At 43.2% G+C, this 24,231-nt stretch overlaps 1 long non-coding RNA gene across 1 annotated transcript in view; it reads right to left on the minus strand.

Moving 5' to 3' along the window:
• Positions 1-24,231, minus strand: part of LOC148687358 (uncharacterized) — a 39,508-nt gene that overhangs the window by 12,381 nt on the left and 2,896 nt on the right. Inside the window, exon 2 of the long non-coding RNA XR_015947756.1 lies at positions 23,626-23,657. This is a non-coding gene — a long non-coding RNA (uncharacterized LOC148687358). The remainder of the gene's footprint in view (positions 1-23,625; positions 23,658-24,231) is intronic.

Here is a 24,231-nt window from a genome sequence, read left to right on the forward strand (position 1 = left end):
GACCTGAGCTTGTCTCACCTTTTGGTCAAGATGAGGTCTTGTTCAGCTGTCTTGCACAAGCTGGATGATGTTCATGGAAATGGGCGTACCAAACCTGCATGCCACAAATTGAGAGCCACCATGAACCAGCTATTCTCCAGCTATGTCCCTCTTGTGACTATACATACTATAACTTTGCGAGCAGGCCCTGAGAGTACTCCATTAAGAACACCTGATTTTGGGATAACATTATCCTGCTCTACTGGGCCTTGGGGCTCACATAGCAAGTAGAAGCAGTAAAACTGTGTCCCTTTCAGGCAAGCCGAGTCAAGCAAAGTCAGGTCTCTTTAGGCACGTCAGGAAAGACAGTATCATAGATAGCACCCACTGGGCGCTGCTGGCTTACGTCCCACCCCCTCGCTTCAGTTTTTGAGAAATGACTCAGCAGAGAGTTGAGGCAATCAAAGTATTATGCAGGCTGGCAAAGTCTGCACTGCAGTTTGCTACACCTCCTTGGGAATGTTACCTGTGTTTTCTTAAAAGTCCCTTATCTAATTATTCAGTTGCTAGTTTCCATGATGCAGAAGGGATGGGGGCTCACCTTCTATTTCTAAGGAAGGTGGAGAGACACATCCTTGGGCAAAGAGAGAGCACAGGAAGATGTGCTGTGCCCCACCCCACCCCATGTGGGGCAGCCTGCTTTCCTCCAGATCCAAACTGTCACTGCATCCTTTAAGAGGGACATTGCATAACAAAGTCTATCCCCCCTCCCCAAGTTCTAATAATTTCTCCTTCTCCGAAACCCTTCCTTCTGCTCTACTAAGATAAGGTTAGGGTTCAATTAAAGAAAGCAATTCCCTTTTCTCCAATCACAGGTAATAAACTATTCTTCTATAAGGAAAATTCCAAGGAATTGTCAAGGCTTGTTGAGGAAAGACATTTTGTCTTTTTGAAACTTGGTCTTTTCAGTCTGTTAACATTTCATTTTCAAATATTACCGTAGCTCATAGGCAACCCCTTTAGTGTCAGGAATGTCCCTGATGCAGGTAATTTTCAAAATTAAATAGCCATATTTCATGGAGCGTGAGGTACTATGGATTATTCTGATGACTATATCAGAACCTTTACCTTACTTTTTCAAAGTTCTGCTTGTGGTGTTGAAAGCACAAATCCTTTTATTATGATGGGATTAGTGCACATAACTTAAATGTAACTTTGAAAACACAGGCAACTTTTTGAAATTAAGGGAGGCTGTGATGCTAGACTGCAGTACTTCTTTAGTGTACACACACAGCTGGTGGTGCATTGTCCACAGCCATGAATTCAGTTTTGTGAAGGGTTACATAAGTTTACATACTGATTATGGTCTGAAGGCATAACTCAAAAATCTAACTAAGGCTATATCGGTCTAGTACTTAGTTGGGAGAACCCAATGTATACCACCTTGAGTTTTCTGGAAGAAAGGAGACATATAAATCTAAACAAATAAAATGCAAAGACTGGTTGCCCATAGAAATTAATGGAGAGATCCAGGATTTTACCATAGCCGTGACTATGCAGCAGGTGTTCTACCTGCAAAAACAAAAACATCCTCCACTCCAAAAGGTAGTAGCAAAGACAGCAGTTGCTACTACCGGTAGGAGCTGTACATAAGTAATATGCACAGGCCTCTATTCATAGGCTACTAGAGAAAAGCATGACACAAACAGCAAGGAGATACGGAAGGAGGAGGAACTCTTTGCAGATACAGGTGAGATTAAGAGGAAGTGAAAAGAACTACAGTGTTAACTTAGTAATTAATATGATTATAGCTTATTTGCTTATTGCAAAAACATTTTTTTAAATGGAACGGAACTCTATTAAGACTTGTATTTTAACAGCATAGCGTCATAATGTCTGGAATGTAATTATCATAAACATAATTGTAGAATTTGTTCATAGTTGAGCAGCAAATATGACTGAAATTCAATTGTTTGTTAATTGTAGAATGTTTTGAGTAACAGGGTCTTTATTTATCCTGAAGTCCATCAATGGGATGGGGATTGCATTTCTGTGAAGTCACTGGGTTGAAGCCAGACTCAGTTGGTCACTCTTTAGTCCTATTGAAATCAATGGGGTTTGATAGAAGCATAACTTAATTTTTTTATCTATGTAGTTTAATTAAGTTGGCAGAAGAGTTGACAGCAGTAGGCTTAAGTTAAGCTACAAGAAGACCAAGTAAGCAAGATAGCATAATAACCATCATAGTATAAGATGCAAGTTTGAAGTGCAGCAGCTCTCAACAGCAGGAGTGGCGAACCTTTGCCCCCACCAGGTATTGAGGAACTATGACTCCTATCATACCTGGCCACTGGTCATTCTTGCTAGAGCTGATTGGAGTTTTAGTTCAGCAAGATCTGGAGGGAGAAAGGTTCTCCACTCCTGCTTCAGGTCTGCCTGGAAATGCCAAGGATTTAAACCAGGACATTTTGCATGGAGAACATGAGCTCTGCCACTGAGCTAAGTCTCTTCTACAGTATAAAATCTCTACACCACTGGTCTTCACTGGCAGGTTCTGATCCACTATTGGGTCCCAACCTGATCTAAGGTGGGTCTCTACAGGAGCATTGTTACCATACAAATATATGGTTAAAAAAGAGAAAACAAATGGATCACCAAACGCAGGTTTAGGGCAAAATTCGGGTTCCAGGTCAGAAAAGGTTGAAGACCCATGCCTTATACTATGATTTAGACATGGATGGAACAGATATATGAGCAACATACATACCGTATTTTCCGGTGTGTAAGACGACTGGGCGTATAAGACGACCCCCAACTTTCCCAGTTAAAATATAGAGTTTGGGATATACTCGCCGTATAAGACTACCGCTCTTCCAACTGTATATACGGCAATTACGGCAAGCGATGTACCTTACCGGTGATTCGCTGGTTGTTGTATACAAAGCCTGCTTAGATTGCTCAGCTCTCCCTGTCTCCAGGACTATCAGAGCAGTAGCGCAAACACGCCTCTTTCACCCGTCTGGCCCGCCCTTATATCCTATTACCTCCTTCTCTGCCTCTCAGATCTTGCACATGCATGCCTGCGCCGCTTCACTGCAGTCCTCAGGCGTGAGATCTGAGAGGCAGAGAAGGAGGTATGGTAATAGGATACAAGGGCGGGCCAGATGGGTGAAAGAGGCATGTTTTTCTGGGCACAGTGCCGCTCTATCTCTTTTTTCCATACCCTGGGCGTCCCGGACACCTGCAGCTTGCTCCGCCCTTCACTTACACCTTCCCGGTGAGGCGCCCCCTCACCTCGTCATCGGGACCGCGTTAAGTCACTTCCTTGCACGAATCCTGGTGAGTAGATGTTCTTCTACCGTACTTGTACAGCGTGGGCCTTGCTGCTTTCATACGGTCGCCACATATGGTGGGGATGTGGCCGCGGTCATTTTTGAGCTCCCACCACCATATGCGGCGACCACAGATTCTCCAGTTCGGCTCGGAGGTTTCGGCACCGACCCTATAAGATGGCACCCGGTGTCTAAGACGACCCCTGACTTTTGAGAAGATTTTCCTGGGTTAAAAAGTTGTCTTACACACCGGAAAATTCGGTAACTCCACTGTTATCTCTACTTTGTCCCTAAGAAACCAGAATAGTTAACTGGATCAAAAGTTCACAGAGAAAAAGAGCAGAAAAAGTCCTTGCAGCTTAACATATAGAAGCTCATTAGGAATTTTACACAGAGCAGTCTCAGTAAAATGAAGAGGTTGAAAATAGCACTGGAATGCGTAAAACATGGAACAGGAAGGGGGGGGAGAGGCCTTCACAATAGACAAGTCACTTGAGTAGTCTAAAGATGAAAGAGAGAAAATAAATAGGTATCTGTCCTTTCTTCTCCAAACATTGCCCTATATATTTTATTCAATATTTCTTCCCCTTTTTTCTATAATGGATTTAATAAATATAAGTACTTTGAATGTTAATCTATATATATAAAAATGTAGACACTGCGTACGTGGAGGTAACCGCTGAACCGAATTGCATCAAATTAGGGCAAAGCGTAGCTTGCCCACCAGGGAGGGATCTGGCATAAAAATAATTCCAAAAAAACAAACCTTTCATACCTAAAATAATGATTAAACACAAAAAAGTGGCACCCAAATTATACATCACCAGCAGGTCTGAAGACTCCAGCAGCATCCAATAGAAAGGCAGATCGCGCACTGTCACCAGCAAAAGCTCTGAAGGGTACGTCATCAACCGAGCAACTGAAACCACCAAGGCGGCCATTACCAGACAACCCACAGATTCAGGCCAGGACCAAGGAATGGAGATACAGGGCGGAGGCCTCGGCTTGCATTTAAATACTAGCCTAAGCCAAGGCCAACAGACTAGACCTCGCCTCTACTTTAAAGCCTACAAACTAGGCCTCGGCTCTACTTTACAGCCTACAGACTAGGCCTCGACTCTACTTCACAGACTAAGCCTCGACTCTACTTTACAGCCTACAGACTAGGCCACAGCTCCACTTTACAGACTAGGCCTCAGCTCTACAGCCTACAAACTAGGCCTCTACTCTACTTTAAATACTATCCCGAGTGGAGCCCTGGGTGGGGGATCGGGGGAGGAGGGGCCCGAATAGGTAATGGGCTGATGTAGGGTTGGGGGAGCCACAGGGTGGGGGGAGGGGGACAGGATACTTCATGGGTCGCTACAGGATAGGAGTAATCACAGGGATGAGACACAACAACGGGGTGGGAGGAAAAAACACATAGTCCAGGGGGAATGGACACATCCTCCCCATTTCCTGGGAAACAAGGACCCTGAGTCAGGCACAGCAAACAATCATAAGAAAACAAAAATAATTAAAACAACAAATCCAAGGGCAAAGTTCATACATCGGGAAAAGCATATTACATCAAAACACTAACCTAAAACAAGTTATGCAACCATTACCATTCAAAACACAAAAGACATCAATACTCCCCCCCAAAAAAAAAAACAACCCACAGCAACGTGTGACCGGGTCAGCTAGTGGTTTAATAAAAAGACAGACAACAGCTAGATGGAGGGGGAAAACGAAAATGTGACACTATATGCTTGCAAGAGGCTTATCTTTGGTTCATCTGCTGCTATTTTTGTTTCCTTTCTCACACTATTGTTCCTGTACTGTCATACTCTATGAAGGCAGCCCTATACTGCAAGGCTTTTGCATGAATTGACTCTCTGCTTCTGATAATTTGTAGTCACACCAATAGAACACCCCTTCTTTTTTTGGACACTACTACTACTGTATGGTCGAAAACATTTGGACTACAATCATTGCAACACTTTCTCATAGGTGAGTCACTCCAGTCCCTTGATCATTTTGGTTGTTCTGTTCTAAAACATTTCCAATTCTACAATATCCTGTTTGAGGTGAGGTGACCAGAACTGTACAAAGTAATCATAATGCCCAATGATGGCATTATGATAGCAGCAGTTTCATTTTCAATTCCTTTCCTTTTGTGCACCTATCACCGTGTATGCAAAATGTACACACCTCTCTGTGCACACACACAAAATTATAAACACTGAAATTTTGATCTTATTAAGTGTCTCTTCTTCCCGTCTTCCATTCTTGCATGAAGAACTAAAATTTTCTATCTTCAGTGGTTGGATATTGACTAAGCTGATCACTCTTTAGTCCTGTTGATTACTGTGGGATGGAAGAGTGGCTAACTAAATCTGGATTAGGCCCCCACATGTTCCTATTAATCCAATTGTTTATTCAGTTTCTTAGGCATTTGTATTGATAAAGGATAATAGCTTCCGCTTATGGCTTGCCAGCATTATGGCAGAGTTGAGGGCAGGGAAGATGACCAGACTGTGTAACTTTGCACTACAGAGTATCTCTCTATCTGAAATGAAAGCCAATGTGAATTTAAACAATGAACTTGGTGCCCTCCTCCAAGGAGGACTTAGTTATCTTTTTTATTTGTTTGTATATAAGCAGGCTCAAAGGTCTGAAGAAAGTCTGAAATTCTGGTTCAAACCTTTTCAAGCATTATTGTATAGTACAGTGTATAGTAACAGTATGTTGCTTTCTGGAGCAAAGCTGTGGTATATCCAAGTCATGTATCCATTAAAAAGGTAAAGGGACCCCTGACCATTAGGTCCAGTCGTGACCGACTCTGGGGTTGCGCGTTCATCTCGCATTATTGGCCGAGGGAGCCGGCGTATAGCTTCCAGGTCATGTGGCCAGCATGACAAAGCCGCTTCTGGCAAACCAGAGCAGCACATGGAAACGCCGTTTACCTTCCCGCTGTAGCGGTTCCTATTTATCTACTTGCATTTTGACGTGCTTTCGAACTGCTAGGTTGGCAGGAGCTGGGACCAAGCAACAGGAGCTCACCCCATTGCAGGGATTCGAACCGCCGACCTTCTGATCGGCAAGCCCTAGGCTCTGTGGTTTAACCCACAGCGCCACCTGGGTCCCATTCATGGATGCTAGACTCCCCCAAATTACTGGGTTCAGTAAATGTTAGAATTTAATCAAGACCACAGCGCCACCTGGGTCCCCCATGTATCCATTAGATTTACATTATTATAATGAATACAGAATATTTGTGTCAATCTTTGGAATTTGGGGTGCAAAAATCTAGGAAAGGGATTATTATAATATTGCACATATTAAACTTAAAGTACACCCTTGTAGTAAAATCTCTAACGGTCCCTATTTCATTCTTAATCACAAAAAGCAAAGGTGAAATTACAGTGATAGTAATTACAGAAATAGTGAATTACAGATGAAAAAGAGAGTTCTCATTTTTTTACTATGCCAGGGAAGCACTCAGAGGTTTATTAAGATATTAAGTAACGTGTTTGCCAAAATAAATATTGAAACTGATCCCGAAACTATCTAAACAAACAATAAATCTAAAACTGCAAATTAAAACTATCACATGTCAGTTAATGAATAACTATTTGGGTTATTCAAGGAGACAAATCTCCCTTAAAAGCTTAAAGATTTTTATTTTACTTTATTAAAAACATTTTTTTAAAAAAAGCTTAAATATTATCTTACTGAAGAAAATATATCTACCATTATCACATTGGGCTTGGACTTCAAAATGCACATTCTTTTTACCCAAATCTGTTCTGCCAGAAAATGCTAAAAATTGAAACTACCATTTTATCACTTCTTATAGTTTTCTGACATTGGGTGGGGCGCGGGTTGCTGGTCTTTTTCTTTTTCTTTTGGTTTATGACCAGACTGTTTCTGGACATTTCATGTATTGTCAGAAATATTTCAAGTTTTTTCTAAGAAGAAAAATGAGGACTCAGCTGAAGCACAAATAGCACTTCTCACTTGGCAGGAAAATGTAGTTCTTCTCATCATGTGGTGTTGTCTAATATAAAATAAGTAGGGAATAAACTGAATATCCCTTTTCTCTGCATGGCGCTGCATACTTACCGGTATATTCACTGGAACAAATACAAAATGACTAATGGGCTTTTTATATATATAAAAAATCTCTGGCTGTGATTTCATCAAAACACACAATGATGGTATGTAGATGCTGGCAAGGTTACAACGCACAAAAAAGACAGTTAATGACAATTCTCAAAGGACGCTACCCAAAAATATCCCTCATCACAATTACTTTAGAATTATTCCTCTCATTGCAACTGTCATCATTAAAACATAGTGGGTGTGTTTTTAATGATGCTGCAGCACCTGTAGTCTGATGAAATTGGAGGAAACTGTGTGCAGCATTCAACGTTGTCATATAAAAGATACTTTGTTTGTCATGAGGAAGGGACATGTCAGTGGCAGAACTCAGGCTTTTGCATGCAGAAAGTCACAGGTTCAATCCCTGAAGTTTCCAGGAAGGGCTGGGGGAAACTCCTGTCTGGTACCCTGGAGAGCTGCTACTCTTTTTTTTTTAAAAAAAATATTTTTATTAATTTTCCAATTAAAACCAATTATATCACATTCATTATTTCAAATTATACACATGTATATATCAATCAGACCGAATGTTATGCCAAATCGTCTAGAGAATTTTTTATTTGGGTTCCCATGCTTCAAGAAATTGGGGATTCCTCGCAACCGTCCACTGCCGTCTTTTTTCTAAAGTTCAAATCGTCCTCCAAGTTCATAATAATCCAGATCTTCCCCTTACAGTCACATAGATGTTTTCCACTTTCAACCGATTGTTTCCCAGCTGCTGAGATAAATATCAAACAAGGTTTCACAAATGTTCTTTCTCCTGTGTGGGTTAATCAGTCCAGCCTCCCCATAAATCTTCTTAGTCTGGAGCTCCCTGTTGCGTCGAAGCAGCGCCATCTTAAAAAGCTCAAATCACTTTCGTTTTCTCTCATAGCCATGAAGATTAACGATCTTTATAAAATTTACAGCTTTTCCAGGCAGAAGACCCAAACATCAAACCATAAACTCTTGGTAAATTAATGGATCTCCTTGCCCTATAGCTGAACTTAGCTTCAGGTCGCTGCTCCAATTCAAAGTGCGTCACAGCTCATAAATCCTCCGAACGCGTCCAGGACTCCTTCCGTCCGACTAGGGGGGGGGGGCTTTTCTCATCGGCAACTCCACATCTTTAAAAAATATGCTCAGTAACAACAGTTTATAAAGTTCAACTCACACAGTCTTTTGCTTCTCTTTCACTCCAAACAAGCCAGGACATCGCGTCTGGGAAGGTACGAAGTAACTCATATGAAGAAAAATAAAAAAAGACTCCATTCCCTTATCGCTCCGTCCCCATCAATCCTTCTTCCAGATGATATACAGCCTTTGACTCCTCTCCCTCAGCAGCATAAATTTCTCAGCAGTAAACAGCGCTTCTTCCCCTCCTTCTGAAGTATGTCCATAGATTTAAGCCTAATTATCTTCTTTAACCATGGAAATCCCCGCCATGCAGATTAGCGTCCGGGAGTCCTGGCCCTCGTAAGTGCTTTTCAGCCCAAGCTCCCCCCACTCCATAAACAGTCGGAGTGGGTCTGGGGGCATCGCGGGCCAGCGGCCCCTCTCCGTAACCCCCGGAGAGGGTAGGGGGTTGCCATTTACTCCCCTAGCAACCGCCAAATTCCTTACGAAGGTCAGAGGGATGGAAAACAGGTCCGCCATTCCTGCCGGCGGAAACCGGAACCTGGAGAGCTGCTACTCAATGTAGACTCTATAGGCTTCCTCAACCTCAGCCTTTTGGCCTACAACTCCCATAATACCTAGCCAGCAGGACCAGTGGTCAGGGATCATGGGAATTGTAGTCTCAAAACATCTGGAGGGCTGAGGTTGAGGAAGCCTGATTTAGACTATTCTAAGCTAGACTGGACAACAGTCTTACTCAAATAAGGCAGCTTCCTGTGTCTCCCTTTCCCTTTCCTTCATCTTCAGTGCTCAGAACACGTCTTTTAGAGACAGCTTGGATTTGGTGGAAGCACAATATCCATAAATTTCAATATCTTATTGGGATGTTTTCTAGGTGTTGACCCACCCCACAGACAGGGGCGGAGGAAGGGGGTGTGGTGGGGGCAGTATGCCCTGGGTGTCACCGCTGAGGGGGGTGACAAAATGCCAGGTAGCACTCATCACAGGGCCTTCAACGTGCCTAGGAGACACACAGTGGCTTGGGCGCACACAGGCTCTGCCCTGCCCAAACGGTCCGCCCGCTGCCTCCCCCCAGCTGTAGGGTGGCTGAGTGGGAGGAGGCAGGCAGACTCCTCGGAGCCCCTGCGGAGCGTCCTGCCCCAGCTAGCCCTGCCCCAGGTGCCCGATCGGCTTGTTCCGCCGCTGCCCACAGATACATCTTACAATTTTTTTGTCTTCCAGTTTTTTGTACTTCTGCCAACCTTGAGGTTCTCCCAAACTTGCTGATATTGCCTTCTTGTGCACAGGTGCTGCCACCTTGACTGTATAAGGAATGGTACTCAGATAATTTAGTTGGTTCTTAGTATATGACCCTCATTCTCACTTTCACCTGGTGGAAATATTCCCAGTTTAAAGCAGGGACAAGGAATTTCAGGCCCAGGGGCTAAATGCAGCCTTCCAAGTTTTCAGAAGTCTCCTCAGGCCACGGCCCTAACCAGCCAAGGTGAATTAAGGGTATGAGGTAAAGTCAAGTCAAAAGCAATAGACAAGGTATATACATAAAAGGAACAAAGGAATGATGGTGGTGCACTGTCTCTGAAAATAAAAATACAACCATCAGCCAGGGCCTTTTTTCAATCAGAGCTCAGCTCCGGCAGAGTAGGCGCAGTGAAAATAATGGGTCTAAGATAGTCATGACAATTATTTTTAATGAGACAACTCTGAGTAGGAATAACATTGGCTACAACCCTCCATTTCTAGCTAGCTTTGCTTGGGGAAGGTAAACAGTTTGCCTTCCATGTTTATTTTCTTCTTCCAATGCTATAATAATCAATTGGAACCTTGCTTTCCAAAGAGATAGTGCACCCTCCCACGTGAAATATATTTTACAATTCCTGACTATTCCTGATGAACTCAGATCACTGAAGTGTTTACAATTGAGTCCAGAGCCTTCACAAACATGTTTTACAAACATTGGTGCATCTAAAGAAACATAGTAAAATTAGTATGTATCAACATTATTCTTCTAACATGGGAAGCAGCAATTACGAGTAAGTGGTCTCTGTGGCCACAGTTGTGATTCTTCAGGGGTTTGACTTTTCCTCCAGAGGTACATGCCACTGTCTTTTGAGACAGATGGATGCCACAATTATTGTCACTCCCTGTCTGCAGGTGGAAGGGTCACAGCTTAGTGGAAGAGCACATGCTCTGGCATGCAGAAGGATTCAGACTCAACACCTGTCATCTCTGAGTACAATAGGGAAAGGCTCCTGTCTGAAACCCTGAAGAACCGTCCCCAAAACGCTGAGCATAGGGCTAGCAATGCCTCTTGTGCTGTGGTTCCCAAGTGCCCACAGTTATCCCTATTTTAAGTAACTGGATAAATCTGCCAGATTGCACTGTTACCAATGTCTGATGATCCTAATTCACAAGACTCTTAAAGCATGTGTATGTGAAACTTGAAAACTGGAGCAGGGGGTGAAATCAACATGCCTCGGCTTCCCTTAACCTTAAAAAGCAGTCATGGACGAGTCATATACACTACAGGGCGCGAGTTGAAGAGACTGATGGGGAAATAAATGCATATACCGGTATCCCATCATCCTGGTCCCTAAAGCTGGTAAGGAATTGAACTCATTAGTCATATTTTCAGGCATATCTGTCTACTGATGAAGTACAAATCTGTGTTGTATTTCACACAATCCCCTGTTGGGAAGCTTCTCTTTCCACATTAACTGGATCCTCCCCTATCACATGGAATGATAGAACTAAATATTTGCTATAAAAGTGATACATATGGTATTAAAAATCTTGGTCAGACCTCAGAATATTCATATTTTATATTTATAATGAGAAATGAACTTTTTATCTAAAGATCTCCCAGATCACAATCTCTTCACATTTCGGAACAGGGTATCATGCTTTTTATTCAGGGTAATTTGCTCCCTTGCCCTTATTTTATAGGAATGTAACCTGCTTATCGACTTGCTTAAAGACTGCCCATAATCTTGACAGCATTTGATGGCACATGTTCTGCTCAAAGATACTTGTAGATCTCACTGGTGTGGCCTTAATTTAATCTACATCCCTGTTTGTATACAACAGTGCATTTTGACTTTCATTCATACCCTGAAGGTAAATACATATATAGAAAACTAAAAGGTAACTTTATTAAGGGTGGTAAATATATCAAGGTATGTTTGAAATAAAGCTTGAGTAGTTTGTGGCATTGGCAGAACTCTGAAAAATATTTACAACCCTGCTTGTTTTTTATTCATTCCCACCCCCACCGCTTTTTGTTGGCTGCAAGACATGGTCCTGAATGCAAAATGTAAGCACTCTCTCACACACACATACATGCCCGCAACATGTTTATTTAATAGAGAAACCCAGCTAAAATTTTGCCAAACATTTCAATCAATCTCTGTCAAAGCCAGATTGGCTGTGTGTCAGTTAAAATTAGTTGTGAATGTACGAAAGAGCATCTTCGCGCCCTGCTTCAAGGGTGGGGGTGGTTTCAGGGAGTCCATATCACACGGTTAGAGTTTAAAACAGAGATGCGGAATCTGTGGTCCTCTTGATGTTGCAAGACTCCAACTCCCATCAGCCTAAACCAGGCATCCCCAAACTGCGGCCCTCCAGATGTTTTGGCCTACAACTCCCATGATCCCTAGCTAAGAGGACCAGTGGTGAGGGATGATGGGAATTGTAGTCCAAAACATCTGGAGGGCCGAAGTTTGGGGATGCCTGGCCTAAACCAACATGACCAATGGGACACAAGAATGATGGGGCTGTGTTGTTGTTGTTTAGTCATTTAGTCGTGTCTGACTCTTCGTGACCCCATGGACCATAGCACGCCAGGCACTCCTGTCTTCCACTGCCTCCCACAGTTTGGTCAAACTCATGTTCATAGCTTCGAGAACACTGTCCAACCATCTCGTCCTCTGTCGTCCCCTTCTCCTAGTGCCCTCAATCTTTCCCAACATCAGGGTCTTTTCCAGAGTCTTCTCTTCTCATGAGGTGGCTAAAGTATTGGAGCCTCAGCTTCACGATCTGTCCTTCCAGTGAGCACTCAGGGTTGATTTCCTTCAGAATGGATTGGTTTGATCTTCTTGCAGTCCATGGGACTCTCAAGAGTCTCCTCCAGCACCATAATTCAAAAGCATCAATTCTTCGGCGATCAGCCTTCTTTATGGTCCAGCTCTCACTTCCATACATCACTACTAGGAAAACCATAGCTTTAACTATACGGACCTTTGTTGGCAAGGTGATGTCTCTGCTTTTTAAGATGCTGTCTAGGTTTGTCATTGCTTTTCTCCCAAGAAGCAGGCGTCTTTTAATTTCGTGACTGCTGTCACCATCTGCAGTGATCAAGGAGCCCAAGAAAGTAAAATCTCTCACTGCCTCCATTTCTTCCCCTTCTATTTGCCAGGAGGTGATGGGACCAGTGGCCATGATCTTGGTTTTTTTGATGTTGAGCTTCAGACCGTATTTTGCGCTCTCCTCTTTCACCCTCATTAAAAGGTTCTTTAATTCCTCCTCACTTTCTGCCATCAAGGTTGTGTCATCTGCATATCTGAGGTTGTTGATATTTCTTCCGGCAATCTTAATTCCGTCTTGGGATTCATCTAGTGCAGCCTTTCGCATGATGAATTCTGCATATAAGTTAAATAAGCAGGGAGACAATATACATCCTTGTCATACTCCTTTCCCAATTTTGAACCAATCAGTTGTTTCATATCCAGTTCTAACTGTAGCTTCTTGTCCCACATAGAGATTTCTCAGGAGACAGATGAGGTGATCAGGCACTCCCATTTCTTTAAGAGCTTGCCATAGTTTGCTATACTTAATATAATTAAAAGCACTAGTCTTCATCTTTTTCCAACCTAGAATAAATTTTTGCCTAAATATGCACTTGGTGATCCATTTCTTTTTGTTACACACCACCACCCCAATCTCTGAGCGGTGTGAGATTCCAGGGGGTTCCAGGAACACTTATCTAGGGGCCATGTTTCCTTTTGGAAATAAGGCACAGTGGGGACTGTGGTGTCTTTATGATATACAGTTAATTTACACATATATACAAGCTGAGTCTTTGATGGAGGTGTTCACAGCATTACACTCCAAGAGGGTCTTGCTTCTTCCATAGCGACAGCTTTAGATTCCAGCAGCAATCAGTCATGGCTCTCTGGCATTGCTCTGCAGCTTGCCTTGCTCTCTAGGTCACATCTCTCCTAACCTCTTACTCCCACCCACATTGCTTCTCACTTTATCTATTGAGGAGTCTCTGGTGAGTTCCTTTGACACATTATTGTCTTAACACATGGGTAGGCAAACTAAGGCCCGGGGCCGGATCTGGCCCATCACCTTCTAAATCCGACCTGTGGACGGTCCGGGAATCAGCGTGTTTTTACATGAGTAGAATGTGTGATTTTATTTAAAATGCATCTCTGGGTTTTTTTTGTGGGGCATAGGAATTTGTTCTTTTTCCCCCTTCAAAATATAGTCCGGCCCCCCCACAAGGTCTGAGGGACAGTAGACCTGCCCCCTGCTGAAAAGGTTTGCTCACCCCTGTCTTAACAGGTCATAGCCTCACACAAGAAACTAGTCCTGGCTTTTGACACATGCTGATGACAGGAAATTAGAAATATCTAATAAGCATCTTAAATACACACAGGTCTAGCACAGTTTTAACACTCTAAGTCTTGATTAAATTCTAACATTTACTGAACCCAGTAATTTGGGGGAGTCTAGCACCCATGAATGGGACCCAGGTGGCGCTGTGGGTTAAACCACAGAGCCTAGGGCTTGCCGATCAGAAGGTCGGCGGTTCGAATCCCTGCAATGGGGTGAGCTCCCGTTGCTTGGTCCCTGCTCCTCCCAACCTAGCAGTTCGAAAGCACGTCAAAGTGCAAGTAGATAAATAGGTACCGCTCCGGTGGGAAGGTAAACGACATTTCCGTGCGCTGCTCTGGTTTGCCGGAAGCGGCTTAGTCATGCTGGCTACATGACCTGGAAGCCAATAAAGCGAGATGAGCGCCGCAACCCCAGAGGCGGTCACGACTGGACCTAATGGTCAGGAGTCCCTTTACCTTTACCTCCCATGAACATTACTTTTTTAAACAATATATCTATATTTTAGTAGTACTGGCATTGCGATCCACTACTCAGTAGTGGGTTCTGACCCACCAGCTGGAGATGATTATTCTAGTGGGTCTCAAGTCCCTCATCCCTTGTGTAACACACACACACACACAAACATGCATGGAATATGCTGAGGTCTTAATCCTGTTAACTCCCTCACTCCTTCAACTGCTATTTATAGAGTCCACTAAACAGTTAACTAAAAGAAGAATCCATACTAGTGAGGATCTGGAAGTTATCGCCTTGCCCACTCTAGTTTAATGATATGAGGAGACTTCCTAGGCGAGCTGGAAGTTTCTTCCTTTGGCAACAGATAGGTGTTGGCATACACTTGAAATAAATCCTCACCTAATATCAATCAGGTCACATCACCAATCCAAGTCTCATTATAGCCTTAAATCTTGACAATGTATAATAGAAACTTAATTTAAAATGGATTTTAAAAATAAAGCAAAACACATTTTAGATTTTCCCAGCTTTCACTTTCAGGTGAACATATATAGTGGAATTGAGGTAGCCCAGGAAACCTAGTTTAAACCTTGTGCCATGATTCACAGGGCAGTTATATTGTATATATTCTTTTTGTTAATCTGCAGCATAGGGAAGAGCCAAATACCCACCCACTAGGCATAAAGAAATTGGGATGGTAGAAATACCGTATTTTTTCCGTGTATAAGACTAGGTTTCCCCCCTAAAAAATAATGTGAAAAATGGGGGGGGGGCGTCTTATACATGGATATCTCCCCCACCACCACCACCACCACCAAAAAAGCAACTGAGAAACTGCATAAAAGCTACCAGTGAATAAGCATGTTCTGTCCAAACAAAAATGATGAAGATTCAGGCCAAGTTATTAGTCAGCTACCACATGCTGTTTTCTCGATTTGTACTTTTCCTAATAAGTAGACAGACTGCATGCATATCTTCATGACAAAAAGTTTGCAAAACAGTCTCAGAACTTTCTAACCTTAAGAAAAAAATCTGCATCAATCTGTCATAATATAAACATTGAATCTAAGTACAGGAATTCTACACTGTATAAGCCTTAAGGCTGGCATCCAAATACCAGCCTCTGTTAGGATGATGTAATAGTTTATGTTTTGAAAGATTACTAACTGTTGGGTATGTCTGAGTTCAATGGGCTTGGTGCTTAGGCCTTTCTTCTACATTACCCTGATTCATATCCATAGGTGTTTGGGTGCTCATAAGACTTTCCTGCTCATCTGGGCTTCTTTATCCATATCAACAGAAGAAGCAAACCTTTATTTGCATTCTTCTGGCCACTAATTTCAGAACTCTTCAATGGAATGAATGGGAAAATTCTCACTGGTACATAAACTCTGTGCATGCATTGGAGCTGCTCTGCCTAGAAGCAATGTCTGGATTGGAAAAACCGTGGCTTCATACACCACATACATTTAAAGCACATTTCCCCTTGCCCAACCCCCAAGAATTCTGGGAACTGTGGTTTGTTAAGGGTGCTGGTAGTCGTAGCTCCATGAGGGGATAATCTATAGTTTCTGGGATTGGGGGGGGGTTGCTTTAAATGCATGGTGTGCATTTATTATAAATAATAAAATAAATAATAAAACCAGAAACAGATATCAAATATGGCTCTCGCTCTGCCTTTCCAGCCTGCTGCTTTTCTTCCAGCTTCCAGCTCATTTATCTGATCTCTCTACTTTGGCCTTTTGTCTGAAAACTATCCGAGAACTGGGGGAGGGCCTCACCCATTTGCTACCATCCATTTGTCCTCTAACACAGAGCCCCTTTCATTTGTTTCCCTTAGTGACCCATTACACAGACAATCACCTCAACAGGAAGCCAGCCGGGCTTATATTTTAACCATTGCTAGATGCAAGGACTAGAAGTGTCTCTGCATACTGCCTATTTTTCCCCCACCCTAAACTCATAACAATATTTTAACCAGGGGTCCCCAAAAGGCAAAAATAGGGGCAAAATAGAGGCAATGATTTTCTAAGAATGGGTACCAGAAGGAAAGAAAGGACTGTGAAGTAGATCAAGCTGCCATGCATGACTGGTGGTGGGCAGTGTTCAGCTTCACAGATCACAACTTGTGCAGACCTGTCCGGGTAGATAAACAGTAGAAGTGAGTATGCAAACTCTGCTATAGAAAGCAATTTTTTTTGCTATATATTTTCTCAGGTTTTAGTAACCACTGAAGCTGTAAACAGGAGGGAAACATGCATTTAGACTTGATTTTCTGAAATGTGAGTGGATTATGTTGGAGGTAAACAAGCCTGTAGTTGTAATCTGGTTGATCTGTAAATCAAGATCAATCATCAAACAGGACCTGTAATTCATTAAAATGGCATGCAGAGAATATAAGTCCAATTGCATGTGCATGAGCAGCACAAATTGGCTGCCTGTGCTTCTAGATTTCCATTTGCATCTTAATTCATATAATTGGGTTTGGGGATTAGGGAGAGGGATACTGTCAAATCCAAACATCCTTCCTAAACTACAAGCAAAAAATCTCAAGGGTTTTTCCTTTGCCAGAAAAAGGCAGCAAGACACAAAGGGGGGAGACCACTACTCCTCTAGTCCTATATATGCCAACCTATGATAGTGTATAAAGCATTCTATTTGGGGATGTAACTCAACTCCATTAAGTTGTTTTCTGTGATTATTAGTCTGACTTTGCATTACATGTGAAGCAGTGCTTATTATTTGTTTTCTCCAAACAAACCACGAGCAGAACATGCACCAGCATATTAAACCATAGTTTATTTTTAACTATGGCTTAATATGTCATCCAAGCCTGGTAAATGTTTAGCACTTTTCTCCAAGCAACTAGCGATAAGGAATAAGTAGTACAAAAGAGGAAAGGGCTCTTCTACCTTTAATAGTTGTGCAGGAGTAGAAATTTGAGCACATGCAGTTTCTTAAATAAGCCCTAGACAAAAACCTCGTCGCATTATTCAAATGTAATTTCAATATAGCCGTATGTATTGAGCACCCACATTCCTCTTTATTGTTTTTAGTATCATCAGTGTACTTAGTGCTTTAACATAATTACAAAAGAAAAAGAAAAAAGCAAGTCTCTGTCCCACAGAGCTTGCAATCTGAATTTACATTTTTAACAACTTTCCAATATATTCATGAATGTACAAAAAGGCATCCTACGGTGAGGAGCTGGTTAATTCAGGGGGGAGGATTGGCTTACACAACCACTGGGTGGAGCTTGACAAACCAGCAGATTTTTTTCCAGACAGCAACTGTTAAACAGAAATGCCTAAGCCAAAGTGCCTTGCCTCACACATGCTGAAACATATTTGCAATGGAAATGTATGTGCTTTAAAGGACAAGGGAACAAAAGGACAAGAGAAGGAGGATATTTCAGTCTTCTGTCCTCTAATCAGATGTTTGCGCAGGATTGGTTTATGTTCTCCAATGTTTGCATCAAAATATTAGCATACTAGTGTAATTCAGCCCGTTGAGTAAACGGGCGCTAGAACATCCCGGGGTTCAGAGAATAAGAATGAGAAAGAAAGGAAGAATAAGAATGAGGGAGAGGAAGAAAGATGGGAAGGAAGAAAAGAGGGAGCAGGATAGAGAGAGGAAGGAAAGAGGGGAGAGAAAGAAGAGTAGGAAATAAGGAAGGGAATAAAGAAGGAAATAAAAAGAAAGAGGGAGAGAAGATAGAAAGGGAGAAAGAAGGAAGGAAGGAGAGGGAAAGAAAGAATAAGAATGAGGGAGAGGAAGGAAGGAAGGAAGGAAGGAAGGAAGGAAGGAAGGAAGGAAGGAAGGAAGGAAGGAAGGAAGGAAGGAGGGAGGGAGGGAGGGAGGGAGGGAGGGAGGGAGGGAGGGAGGGAGGGAGCAGGAGGGAGAGAGGCAGGAAAGAGGGGAGAGAAAGAAGAGTAGGAAAGAAGGAAGGGAATAAAGAAGGAAAGAAAAAGAAAGAGGGAGAGAAGACAGAAAGGAAGAAAGAATAAGAATGAGGGAGAGAAAGAAAGATGGGAAGGAAAGATGGATGGAAGGAAGGAAGGAAGGAAGGAAGGAAGGAAGGAAGGAAGGAAGGAAGGAAGGAAGGAAGGAAGGAAGGAAAGAGGGAGCAGGAGGGAGAGAGGCAGGAAAGAGGGGAGAGAAAGAACATTCGGGAATAAGGAAGGGAATAAAGAAGGAAATAAAAAGAAAGAGGGGGAGAAGATAGAAAGGGAGAAAGAAGGAAGGATGGAGAGGGAAAGAAAGAATAAGAATGAGGGAGAGGAAGGAAGGAAGGAGGGAGGGAGCAGGAGGGAGAGAGGCAGGAAAGAGGGGAGAGAAAGAAGAGTAGGGAATAAGGAAGGGAATAAAGAAGGAAATAAAAAGAAAGAGGGAGAGAAGATAGAAAGGGAGAAAGAAGGAAGGAAGGAAGGAGAGGGAAAGAAAGAATAAGAATGAGGGAGAGAAAGAAAGATGGGAAGGACGGAAGGAAGGAAGGACGGAAGGAAGGACGGAAGGAAGGAAGGAAGGAAGGAAGGAAGGAAGGAAGGAAGGAAGGAAGAAAAGAGGGAGCAGGAGGGAGAGAGGCAGGAAAGAGGGGCAAAAAGCAAAAAGCAGTGCCGCCATGTTGCTGTACCCCGCGAGGACCCCACCCTCGGATCAGGGGCTGCCCGCGCGAATGCCTGGCTGCCTGCTTGCGCCACCTCGGACGCCCCGTCGCCAAGGGGGGAGGAGGCGGATGCCGCAGAGGACAGAGAGAAGGGTCGCTTTCGGTGCCGGGTAGGCAGGCATTCAACAGGTGGAACACTCCATAAAGAATAAAAATAAAAGCGCAGCCGGGAGAGGGGCGGGCGCCAACGGCTTTTTCTCCCCTCCGCCCCAAATGCTTTAATTTCCCCTCAAACGCGGCGATGAGAGAGGGGAGCGCTGGCGGCAACGGCAAGGCCGGATCGTAACCCTTGGCTATAGCGCTTGGGTATAGGAAAAGCCGGGGCCGCGGCCGTCACTTCACGCCGCGCTGCCCGGAGAGGCAGGCACAACGGGCGGGCGGGCTGAAACGGAGGGGAAGCCCTGGGACCCACGGCGCACATCCCTGCCGGTGGAGGGTGGAGGCGGCTTCGTGTGACCGACGGGAAGGAAGGACGTTTGCAGGGCAGGGGGAGTCGGGAGGTGGCTGAGGGGAGGAGCGGCGGCTGCCGCCGCCTCACAGCACACCGCCAGGAGAGGTGGGCACAACCAGCGGCCGGGCGAGAAGGGAGGGGAAGCCCTGGGACCGCGCAGGCGTCGCCTCTGTCGCTGCCTCCACCGGCGGGGATGTGCCCCAAGGGCCCCAGGCTCCCCCGATGGACTACCGAGCAGCTGAAGAGGCCAAGCGCTGAGCAGGCGGGAGAATGGGGTGCGGGAAGATGGCGGCGCCGGCAGGGCCCACAGCAGCAGCAGCCGCTCTCGAGCGTGAGGCGTGAGGAGAAGCTGCCAGTGGCTCGTTTACTGAGTTCTGGTTCTCTTCATCGGTGGGGAAAGCGCGTGGTGTGTTCGTTCCAAGTCTCTGGTCCAATCCCTGTGTCCCTGGGGTGGGGCACATGCGCAGTAGCCCAGGGACACACGGGAAAACGTGGACGCAGGGACACTTGCATTTTATATATATAGATGAACTAGCATAAAGTAAGGACAGGAGAAAGAGGTTATCGTTTGATAGATGATTTGCATTTAGAGAATGGTGACTAGGACTGTTTTTCCACAACTTTAACTGTTCTGATTTTGTTCAAAGTCATGTTTTGTTCATATATGTTAGCAAATTTGACTTGAGTTGTGGCAAAATTGACACTGCAGCACACTGCAAGGTTAACAGCCTCTTCTTATTTGTTTATTGGACTTTTGGCCCACACAGCCCTCTAGTGAGGGGTACATTAGTACTGTATACACAGTAAAAATGTTAATTTTAAGCATCAAACTAAACAAGACATATTTGTACAACTCATTCTAAATGAAAAGCTTATCCTAGAGTTTAAAAACTGCTCAAACAGAAAAGCTTCTTAGAGTTAGACTTTAGAGGGTGGGAGTGCTATAGCTGTGTTTCAGTCTTGTTCTGCAAACTTGAGACATGGACAGGGCGGTGCTGATAAGGTGGCATTCTGAACATATCTGTGCAATTCTGATAATCCACAAAAGAGGGGAATTCTCTTAAAGATTTCTGGTGTTTGAGAAGAGTCAATGTCATTGCATCCTGGGTGTGATAATGGCTGCACAAATGGTTGAGGAATGTTCAACAAAACTGTAACATGTAAGAATGATGTCACAACTGCATCAAAGAAATGGATGACCCAATGGAGGTGATGGTGTCATTTCAGTGGGAGTGGTATGACTGCAGCAGGAAGCTGCAAAATGGCAGGCAGGGGTGTATGGATTTTTCAACTCCAAACTTGGGTATATGCAAGAGAATGCTGGGAACCTTCCCAGCACTGGGATTCAGGGATGCAGAGGGAAAGAGCCCAGTGCAGGCTAGTCCACTGCGGCTACTCGGGCTCAGCAACACTCACACTGAAAATGTCAACCAAGTTTTTAAGAACCCCTCAAAATCTCAGAGCCACACACTTTTTCTGCACCACATTTTATACTTCTTTCGACTTACCAAGGCATTTCTGTCATTCTCACATTCTCTGTCCATATGCTCTCTAAATTACTCAAAACGACCCTAATTCAAAAGTATAGCTATGGCACAGAGGTCCCTCTCACATGTCTCAAAGTAGAAAACCCATGTAACTGATTGGGCTGCCAGAAAGTCAGTCCAATTAGGAAAGCTTTTCCGCCATCTGTTGTTTTGAGACCAGTCCAGAACAACCGCTATAGCAGACATGGGAGGAGTCAGAACTGCTTCAGAAACAGCCCTATGTGCTAGTATTAGCCTACCAGAATCATACACTGGTTTTCAGCATGGTCAGGGCTATTTCCCTGAAGCCTAGAGGAATTAGTGTGTTTTCTGAGGAGCTATTTTTGTTGTTGATTAGTTTAGTATTTGTTTTGTGACCTTGCCAGAGAGACAACAAGCAAACATCAATGAGTCTCTTTCTATAACCAGTATCTATTTTTTACTTAATCATTCTGCATTGATTGATTGATTGATTGGGTGGAGAAATAGTGGCTGGCTTGTTTTATTTATTGAAACAAACTCTGTATTAACCATTTCCCTACATTCACTCATTAGAAGCCGCAGCAGCTGCTGGGCTGGGCAAGTCAGGTCAGGTAGATCTGGGCCATTTGCAATTCCAGGATATTTCCAGAAAAGGTGTGTGGATGTGGTTCCTACAAGCCCCTCTCCTAGCAGGGGATACATCCTGAATGCATAGAAATGGAGGGAAATGTTATCACTGTTATTTCTACCTTGCTCTTTTGGGAGTTTATCAGTGAATTTCTGAAAGTAAAAGCTTGGGCTATATGCCTGTCTGGATATGATTCCACACCTTCCCCAAACCTGGAAAATATTCTCCTGAATCTCAAACAGAGGTTGATTATTATAAGTCTGGTGTGATTCTTCTGTTTTCAGGAACAAATATGTTCCGATGGGGGGCTCTGGGGGGGTGGGGGAGGGGGGGACATAAACCCAATCACAAAATGAACCATCTTCAACTGTTCGTCTGCATGGGATTCTCCTGTGGCAGGGGAGGGACCATGGGAGGGGGGTGGAAAGAAGATGGAAAATTTGTTTATGTAAGTATCTTTCTTATATTTTTTCTTTTTGTAACCTGTAAAACTAATAAAAATTATTTAAAAAACAAAAAAACAAATATGTTCCGATGTGCTCTGATGTGTCCCTCAAATATGTTCCGATGTGCTCTGATGTGTCCCTCAAAAAGCCAGCTAAGCAAATGTTGGCGATGTTCCCCAAAAAAGTTCAACAACTTTTCCGGCCTCTTAAAAAACTTTGGCTGATCTCCTAAAAAAAGCTCAACAATGAGGATTGCTATGTCGCTGTGCATGTCACCAACCATTACAGGCAGGTGTGTGTGTTTCAGACAAAATAAGAGACAGTAAAAGAGCAGTTCAGTGGGTTCGGTGGAAAAATATATAAATATGTGCACCATCTTCATTGAGTATCTCAAGGAGCTGATCTACTTGAAGTTTAGACAAATTTGGAAATTACCATGGTGTGCTATGGATTTTTTAAATAAAATACTGCCTGGCGATTAAAGATCAAAGTCAGTGCATGTATGCTAACTCCCTGCCTTGTTTCATCCTCCTGCCTACTCTCTGGAACAACAAGGAAAAGCAGGGGGTGTGGCAGCAGTATATCCTTTGGTTCTGTGCAGTCAGATAAGGAGGGTGTGTCTACCAGAGGCATGAAATCATGCATTATGCCACTCTAGTTTTGATAACCTGTTAAGCCCCTAATTTCACTAACAGGGTGAAAAGAACTGTTATTATAGAGGACAGGATGGCAAGGAGTCTGGTCTTGAAAAAGACAAAACATCTTTAAGATTTAGAAGTAGGCTTTGTTGAAATGACTGGATCTAGCTTCAAAATAAATGTGTGGGGGTGAGAAGGGGAGGGGTTACTTTAAAGTCTGAGAATGAGCATGGGTATGTTTCTAAAGTGAACATGTTGATTCATTCACATAGGGAAGCATTCTTCATGTGGGCCTCTTCCTAATTTACGAATGGAATTAAGAGAAGGCAACTATACAGGCAAGGTAAGGGAATTATGGTTTTCCACACCCATACAATTAGCTTATTTTCCATTAGTTGACAAACTAGTTCCTAAACGAAGTACAGGACAGTCTGACCAAGTTGTTATGTTCAGTCAGCTCTATGTGAATAAATTTCTTAACGTGTCTGTCTGTCTCTGTGTGTGTTCATATAGCAGCAGCTGTATTTTTTTACAAATCTATCTGGAAAACACCTAAAAATTTCAAGGCAAGCCTTTCATGCAAATACACAGGTGAAGGACAGGCTGCCCTTCTTAAGGAATTTGAAAGTATTCAGATTCTTACCTTGCCTTGTAGATATATGTAAAGAGCACCAGCTGAAAAACAATAATTGGTGGGTGTTAAAATCATTACAACTCAAAATGAGGTGGCAAATAAATGGGGAAATGCACATGGTCCACATAAAAATGACTGGGTGAACAGTGTGGAATATGTAGTAATAAACAACACCATTTACACATTTAGTTCAGATTAGAGACGGTAAGGAATGGGATGCTCGCAAAAGGGGTTTTGCTTTAAATCAGAATTTATTTGTTAATGTTTGGAAAGACTGCTATCAACAGAATATAGCTACTGTATACCGTATATTTTACATTTTGAGGTAAACTGAAAAGGATTGTATTATTTATGACAGCATTGTTGTTATCATTATTTTTCTTAAATATAACTGAGGATTTTGCTATAAAAAGGAGCTGCCCTCTATTAGATATTGTAAATGCATTAAAAACAATGGGTTAGAGACGTAATGATAAAATTGGAGAACCATCCAGTCCTTAAATGACATATGTTAAAATGGACAGCACCAATCCCAAATCCATTTGCACCAGTATAGTACTGATGCTGTCAAAGAGAACCTGTTGCAGCCAAGCAACATGATTGTACTGGCACAAA

This window comes from Zootoca vivipara, chromosome Z1 (genome assembly GCF_965207765.1).
Source record: "Zootoca vivipara chromosome Z1, rZooViv2.hap1.1, whole genome shotgun sequence".
Lineage (NCBI taxonomy): Eukaryota > Metazoa > Chordata > Lepidosauria > Squamata > Lacertidae > Zootoca > Zootoca vivipara.